Raw genomic sequence first — 8,848 nt, forward strand, 5'->3', positions numbered from 1 at the left:
TATTGACCAGACTACACACTAGAAGGTGAAGGGACGACGACGTTTCGACACAATCGACTTGAGAATGGTCAAGGACGGACCGAAACGTCGTCGCCCCTTCACCTTCTAGTGTGTGGTCTGGTCAACTTACTTTAGCCACGTTATTGTGACTCATTGTTCAATATGCCTTCCGTTGGCGTCGGTTCTTTGTGAATCAAGTACTAATTCACTATGAGCGTTGAAGCCACTCGAGATGATAGTAGGTGTAGTGACTGCTATTTCAAAGATTGCAGAGAGAGATCTGTATCGTGTTCTCTATGGCTCCTGTTTACAATGAAGATGGACAGCATTGAGTTCCTCATAGTGAGATTAACTCCCATAATTTCGACGTTCCCATCACAGTCAGGCAGGTCTGTTATTGGTGTGCCATTCTTATGATTTCTTACTAGGATTGAAGTGCCTTTGGTGCCACCTTGGGCAATTGGGGATGGGTAACCTTGATATCCTGGGATATTGATTCTTCTTTCAGTTCTGGAAAGTGTTTCTTGAAGTATAACAATATTAATGTTGTCCCCTGACAAACACAACTCTGAGTGTTTGAGCTTTATTTTGAATCCTTGAATGTTCCATTGTATATTCTTGAGATTGTCATTATTGTCCATTATTCTGTTAGAGTTGAATCCATTGAGTCCATAGTGGTTTCTAATGTGCTGAACTCCCCAACAGCTGGTGTCTCCTTATTTGGAGTGGAGACTGCCATTGGGTGCTGAAACAGATCCGTTTCGTCACCTTCTTCGACATTTTCCAGTAGATTTTGTTTAGTAGGTGGGGGGAGTTGAGACCAGGGTGTGTAAGTGGGGGTGGGATGAGGCTGTGTTGGGAATATAAGCAGGGGTTGGGAGGGGATAGGCTGTGGCTGAGGTGGGTAGAAAGTGGAGGGGTTGGGTGAGACTGGGTCCACACCATCGTGGATCCATGACCCACACCCATCTTCGGAATTTTCAATATGACCAGTCGTCCGTTCCATGCGAAATATTAACACCTCGCGTCTCCATAACAACAATCACAATCAATGCTTGAAAAGCCTACCTAAACAACCCTTGAATTTTTTTCCATGCGTCTATTCCTGTACCCAGAATTAAGCCAAGTTTACAATAAATTAATTAAGTAGATTAATTGTGCGAATTGTTTTAAAGAACAGAGTTCAAAAGGAGCACGCCACACACTAGTCAGTTTCTGAAGGAATCCTAGGCTGCTTTAAACTTGAGATGCGTACTTTCTATAAGAATTAATGAATATTTCTTTTATAGAATTGTAAAGAAAAATTAAATTAACTGTTGTGCCGCACTCGTGATGGACTAATAATGATGATTTACCCTTGTACACTAGATAAAATTGAAGGGAACAGAGTGGCCACCGACTATCGATGGAGCGTTCAGCCGCGCTAAAACTCAAGTCCCGCGTATTTTTTGCTTAAACGCTTAAAAATCAAATATATGCCTACTACTACTACTATCTACTTCTCCGAAGTAGAAAACAAGATTTACGTTAATAACATGCTGTAAAGCAATGTAACAGACACCCGGGACACTCATTTGTCTTACCAATTCGAATTTCTACCGAAAACTGCATTTTTCCTCAAACTGGACAAATTTTTCCATCATCAATTCTTCTAAAATTCGCTTAAATCGGCAAATTGCATCTTACCATTTTCTGATGTGAACACAATAATTAATTTACTAACACGATCGAAAGGATAATAATGACCCGTTGGGCGACTCCTTTACACATGAATTTGAATTTCTCTCAATATCCGCGATTCCGGCACAACACTGGACTTAGAAAATTTTCTCCAACACAATTTTCTTCGAAAAATTTCTTAACTTGGCCAAAATCTAATTACAAATTCCTGATATTAAGATCATAATTACGTTACTATCGCGCTCTAGAGAATAATACTCGCCCTGGAATGTTAAATTGACATTAAAATTAGAATTTTCACCAAAACTGCATTTTTCCACAAATTGGACTGTAAATTTTTCTATCACCAATTCGTCAAAAATTCGCTTTAGTCGGCAAAATTCACTTTACGATTTCTTGAAGTAAACACAATAATTATATTAATAGCGCGGTCGAAAAGATAAAAATGACACGTAGGACGTCACCTTTTCACACGAATTCGAATTTCTCTCAAAATCCACAATTCTGCAAAACACTGGACTAAGAAAATATTTTACAACACAATATTCTTCGAAATATCTCTAAACGGGACAAAAATCTAGTTATAAATTCCTGATGTTTCGACCATAATTACATTATTTACGGGTTCTAGAGAATAATACTGGCCCTGGAACACTCACTGGACATGAAAATTCGAATTTTCACAAAAACTCAGATTTTAGACAAAACTGGACTTTGAATTTTTCCAACCAAATTTTCCCAAAAATTCACTTAATTCCTAAAAAAATTAATTCTACCTTACTAATTCACTTTAAAATTTGAATTATGTTACTACTACAAACTAAGGAATCCTAATGATATTCGGATCTTACCCTTAACCCGCAAATTCAAATTAACTTCAGTTAACCCAAATGATCCAAGTGGACTTTGACGAAATTCAACCACACAATTTTCTTAGAAAGTTTACCCTTAATCATGCAAACTTTTTCCACAAAATCACTTTCACTTAATAACTAAATAAAATCACTCCTCGTACACAACTAACCGAACAGGAAGTATTAAGTCCAGAGGATTAATCAACTGTAGAAACCTCACCTCTGACTTAAAATATTTCCTATTGGGACAGACATAAAAAAAATTTTGAGCATAGCCTATTTCCAGGGAACACTTTACTCGGGAAATTTATATTACAGGGCATTGAAATTGGGGCGAAATCTTTAACACCTAGAAAAACAAAAAAATAGGGGAAATACTTTATATAAAGGTGACTAAACTTAACTAAAGAATCACTCGACGAGTCCAACAGAACGGCACGCTGCTTTCGGCAACAAGTACACTACATACGACTCAACCTCTACTAAATGTGTGATCACTTAGTCGTTGAATCGGTGTTAAGTAGTTTACAAGCCCATCCTTCAGTAACCTGAACTACCTACATGGATTAAACGTTTTTCTTAGGGTTTTGGTTCGTCTAACAACGCCCTCGGATAAATCCCCCTGGCGTCCCACAGATAAATCCGCCCAGACAGCCCACAAGAAACTGCTGTTGAGAATATGGCAGTTCCCAATACCCCTGAACCAATTGAAAGTGGTCGAGCAAGGTACCCAGTCCAATCAATTCAAAGCGGTCTCCTTACCCAATAATATCTTACAGCCTAAACTTAACAACCTAATTCTTAATACTATTAGCCCCTCATGACTCGAAAAGTTCGCCAACCCCACTCAATCGCTACTGTTGTGGAATGAACTGCTAATTTTGGATCGTGGGCCCACGGCTGACTTCCCTAACTCCTACACACGTGGCCGAATATCTAAGACGCATGAGCTTTCAGCAATTTTTAACAAATATGGTGAAACCACCGCTGTGCACCATTGTAACGAGGGGCCAGCCTTTAACCTCTCTTACTGGTTAAATGCTTGTCGTTATTAAGTAAAATATTCAGACAATTCCTCAAGATCTAAACGTTTGATCATTTAGATTTCACGCTCAAAGATAATGTACCTGCCGCTGCTACACTGCAAGCTCTGCCTTACGCTGCCACCACCTGCTATCTGCTACCCACTGAGTAAATCCCCCAATTGACGGTGAAGCAGAATACCGCCATTTAAGTATAGACCCCGAAAATGGATCCCCAGTTATCGGAAAAGGGGGGATAAGATTTACGGTATGTGTGGAAAGTAAATCAAAGTACAAAGGGGTTATCTATGGTAATAAATAATTGCTTGCTGGCTTGCAGAGGGATCCCTAGTTTCAAGCACGGGACTTGAGATCAACACTGAAAAATAACTGTTGGGGAAATTCCACTAAACATCATAAATTCTATACAAGATTTATTAAAACAAAGATTAGCACTGAAAAGAATGACAAAATTCATACGGCTTATCTGAACACTTCCTAAACTGAATATCTTCCTAACTGAGGCAATGACTACACAAATAATGTGGAATAACCAACTGCAAATAACTCGGACACCAATAACTTAAAATACCACAGCCAGGCCAGTTGTTTAGCCCTGCCTCTGGAGAAGGAGAGATGTTGACCTTCCAGGACGTCTCAAACCACACTGCCCAACCTCTCCTCACTGACCTCGTGTGAGGCTGACCCTAGCTCACTTGCCAAATTAATCTTTGAAGAAGATTACTAACTAAAAATCCTATATGCGTCACTAAAGGTGTCTTATTATTCCAAAACAATTGGGAATTATCTAGATACTCGAACCAGGCTAATTAAAATATTCAGTAGCACTTGTATTTCACCAATTTACATGAATTAGCAAACAAGTTAGGAAGGTATTAATTTTCCAGTGAGGAAATATTTCATAAAAATATATTCACATCCTACTGAAGTCAAATGCTTCTTTCATAACATACAAAACTTATTCATTATTCTCAATTGATGTTAATTTTAACATAAGTACTTAACCACAATTGGTTATTCCTACTAATTTGTTTACAGCCAGAATTATTCTCCAAGTTGGATGTTTCTACTCAAGTCTAGTCCCTTGGGAAAGGGGTGACCCATAGCTTGCCAGTCAGGTCACTACCAACTACCTACTACCAACTCTCAATATTTTTATAAAATTCGTATCCTAACTTCTAGTGAACTAAAACTTCTCATGTTAGATCTACGGTCTTATGCATTACAGTTCTACTGTTACATGCTCTTATCTCTCTTGATCTTGCCTAAAGGTTGATAATTTCGCCCATTTCTCTATCGTGTTTTGACTCCACTCTTACCCACTCCATCCGCGAGTCTCTGTGTATGAGGTCCCTTGCCGAACCCTGCAACGAAGCCTTTTCTTTATCAAGCAGTTTTCTATTGCTAATTGACGTATACAAGTACGCCGACACCCTCACCCGTCACTACACTCACAAGAAGAGTCGCCTTAACACCCTCATTACTACCCAATGTTTAGGACGAGTCCGGCCTCAAACGGCATAAATGCAGTTAATTACTACCACACTATCGGACCCTGCAGACACTGGGACCCCCAGAGTGCGTTGCAGTCTGCAACATTCCCGTCACTGTATATAACTGCCGCCCATTTTATGTTACACAATTATCTGAATTTGTCCATTGAGCCACATTATGCGTCTCTGGTGAACACGTTTAGAGTTGTTTACTTATAAGCTTATAACAAAGTCACTTGTTTGCCACTAGTTAACATACCCGTCAGAGCAAACACATCAACAGGGGCTTACCTTGTTGTCTGTGTTGGACCTTCCGCCACAAGACCAGACTACAGTGACATCCGGCTCAGTCCTCCACGAAAACTGACCGGCCAGCTCACCTCCGGCTCGCTATATAGGCAGTTTGACAACACTTACAAGACATACTTCAGCCGGCAAGTGCGCCCGAACACTTGGTACACGGAAGGACTGTACCCCCAGGAATTGTTCACCCGGGGCCCGTTTTTACCCCCTTACAACTATGAGTCAAGAGACTCGACGCTTGGTGACCACTTTCCCCGGATAAACCCAGCTTCCACTTATCCTAGTGACCAGACATTGGGTCCCTGCTTACCATGTCACCCGGAAGGTCCTCCTCGACGACATAGTAACTCCCTAATTCTACCCAATATACTTTTAAACTGAAAATACTTCGTCTATGAAGTGACTTTGTTATCCAACATTTCTTAAGTTGCGATTAATTACTAGACGTCATAATATGGAAACAATGGAAACAGAAGGAAATTGTTACGTACCTTAAAAATTGGTGGATTTCTGTCACACGATGAGCTAAAAAGGATTTACCTGAAATAACAAGAAAACTAATTATTTATATTCTTTTGGAATTTAAATACATTAAAATCCTCATATACAGCGTGAACATTCATATTTTAATATATATGTGTAAGGTGCGCAGGTAAATGTGACGCTTGAGCATCGAGGTGTTACTAACCTTGTCTTGTAGGAGGAGAGCGCTGGTGTACCTCGTCCAGGGAGGTGAGGCGGGGCCCAGTGGTTGACGCAACACTGCTGACGTCACGCTCACAAACACATTTAGCGAGACGTCGTAATGTTTCGCCACAAGACTAGGAACACTGCACGAAGAATTAGAAGCACCAAGGCGCACGTAGTTTTCCATCAGCAGTTAAGTTTTGTCCTCATCTAATATTTCCTATACATCACTAAACTATCCCGAGTCAACACTTGGCCACAGACAGCAGTAGCGGCGTCTTCTGCCCTGGTGTCTCGCACACAACTCAATCATAACTTCAGTACACTTTTAGGATGTTGCCAGACAAGGATCTAATAATTAGGGTACCTGCACTCTTTAAAACATTATATCTGTACTGTACACATTCAGACATTATATCCGTCAAAACTGGTCAAACTGTTCAGATAAACTTCTCGTCTTTCCGTCACACGCACTACAGCTCATAGCTAACCATGTATGACGACTCGCAGCCTTGACCACCTGGTCCCAGACAGTGGTGGCTCAAGGTAGGGGCGGCACACCCCAAGGCTCATATATTATTTTTACCGTATCTGAGTCAAAAAACGACGTTTTCTCATATATATATATAAATTTATATATGTTATACATTAATACTTGGTGTATAGTTAAGTCTGGGTTAGGTTAAGTTATGGTGTTTAAGTTATGTTGGAAATTATTGGGTGAAGTATTTACAGGTGCGATTTGAATAGAAAACAGCAGCAAAGTATTGTTTGTTGTTTTCTGTTCGAACGTTCGTTGGCTCGAAATGTCGAACGTCATCTGTTGTAAGTCGTGTGCAAAGTGATTTACGTTCGTAAATAGGCGGGCTTGACAGTTAGAAGAATGAGTTGTTGACGAGGAAGAGATGCGACTTGCCTCACAAAAGTAAGGAGGCTCGGGGCTTCATTTCAAGATTCGAATGTTCATGCTCATGATCCCACTTTGAGCAGCCCGTCCTCCCATTCAAAGATCCAAGCTCGTTAATCCAGCCGCCAAACCCCCTGTTTATGAATGAAAAGCGGTTTACACACGACTCACAACTGATGACGTCCGAACACTTCCGGAAGAAGTGCTTCGGTCACATCCTGCTCAAACCACAAATATGTAAATGCTTCACCAACTTACTACAAATAGATATGTCAACAGAACCTAAACCACCTAACCTAACCTACGCCTAATTATATAGAACTTTTTGTACAAGAATATTAATTTATAAATGAGAACAAACCAATGTTTAATACACAGTATGTAACATTGATGAATGCGTCTGGGGAAGACGGCCGCTGCTTTAACCAGCCTAGTGTGAGGACGGGCTGTGTGAGAGGGAGGTGGGATTTCATCACAGTGGCGCCCCAACACACTGACCTTTATATGCACGTCTTCTTAAACATGTTCTCATAAGCACGCCCTCATAAGAAAGTCCTCATATGCACGCTCTCATAAACACGTCCACATAAAAAATTCCTCATAAACACGTTCCTATAAACACTTAAACATATACTCATAAAAACGTCCTCATAAACACGTACTCATAACTACGTCCTCATAAACACGCCCTTATAAACACCTCCTCATAAGCACGCCTTCATAAACACGGACTTCATAAACACGTCCTTATAAACACGTCCTCATAAGAACGTCCTCATAAACACATCCTTATCAGCACGTCCTCATAAACACGCTCTTATCAGCATCGACAGACTGCTCATCCAAGCTTCCATTGACTCCCGAGAAAAGCATATTCGGTAATTTGAATCCATTATGTGAACAAAAACGATATTTTGGCGAATAGACCTAAACATTTATGTATATTTTAAAGTAGGACTATGATAGGTTAGGTCAGGTGTTTTGGTTCTGGTTCCGTAGGTAATTATATATATTTGCAGTACAAGTACGTGGGCAAATTTATATAGTTAGACATTTATCAACCCATTTATCATTTATCATCATCAATCAATTAATAATACCAGTTCACGTTGTGAGTCACTTGTGACCGTCCACAGAACATTTTCAGGAAGGTTAACGTGATACACATTGAAATTCGGCAGTTTCTCAAAATCATCATATATATATATTATGAAGTGTAAAAGGTTTTTCGTTCATAAAGAGATGTGGAGAGGGGGTTGAATGGGGGATTGACGAACCTTTAGATCGGGAGGACGAGATGTTCAGACACGTGCTGTTTGAACAAAAGAATTGATCGAAACATATGGACAAAGTTTTCCAGCACGTCCTCCAAACAAAGATCCAAAAGTGATTCCATGCACCCGCCAAACCCCCTGTTTATGGATGAAAAGCGGTTTACACAAGACTCACAACTGCTGACGTTCGAACATATCCGGAACAAGTGCTTCACTGACGAATTTTGTTCGAATCACAACGCTATAAATGCTTCACCCACGTACTACAAATGCAAATAATCGCCAACAGAACCTAAACACCTGACCTAACCTATCATATGCCTATATATACACAATATGCCAATATATTGTAATATTAATTTATACTTGAGAACATTCCCGTTTTGAATGAACAGCATGTTAAAATTTTTGAATGCGTCTATGGGGTCGACCGCTGAATGTAATGGACTTGAGTCGAGGACGGGTTGAAGTTTTCATAGCTCATCATCAAAACGTCGGAGTCGAAGATCACAGTGTACGATATATTCTGACTTTTTCTTTAAATCTACATGTCAGTATTTTTGACTAATTAGCGTGGGATGAAGGTTGGGTTGCGCTTTCAAGCTGA

The sequence above is a fragment of the Procambarus clarkii genome, chromosome 8 (genome assembly GCF_040958095.1).
Source record: "Procambarus clarkii isolate CNS0578487 chromosome 8, FALCON_Pclarkii_2.0, whole genome shotgun sequence".
Taxonomy (NCBI): domain Eukaryota; kingdom Metazoa; phylum Arthropoda; class Malacostraca; order Decapoda; family Cambaridae; genus Procambarus; species Procambarus clarkii.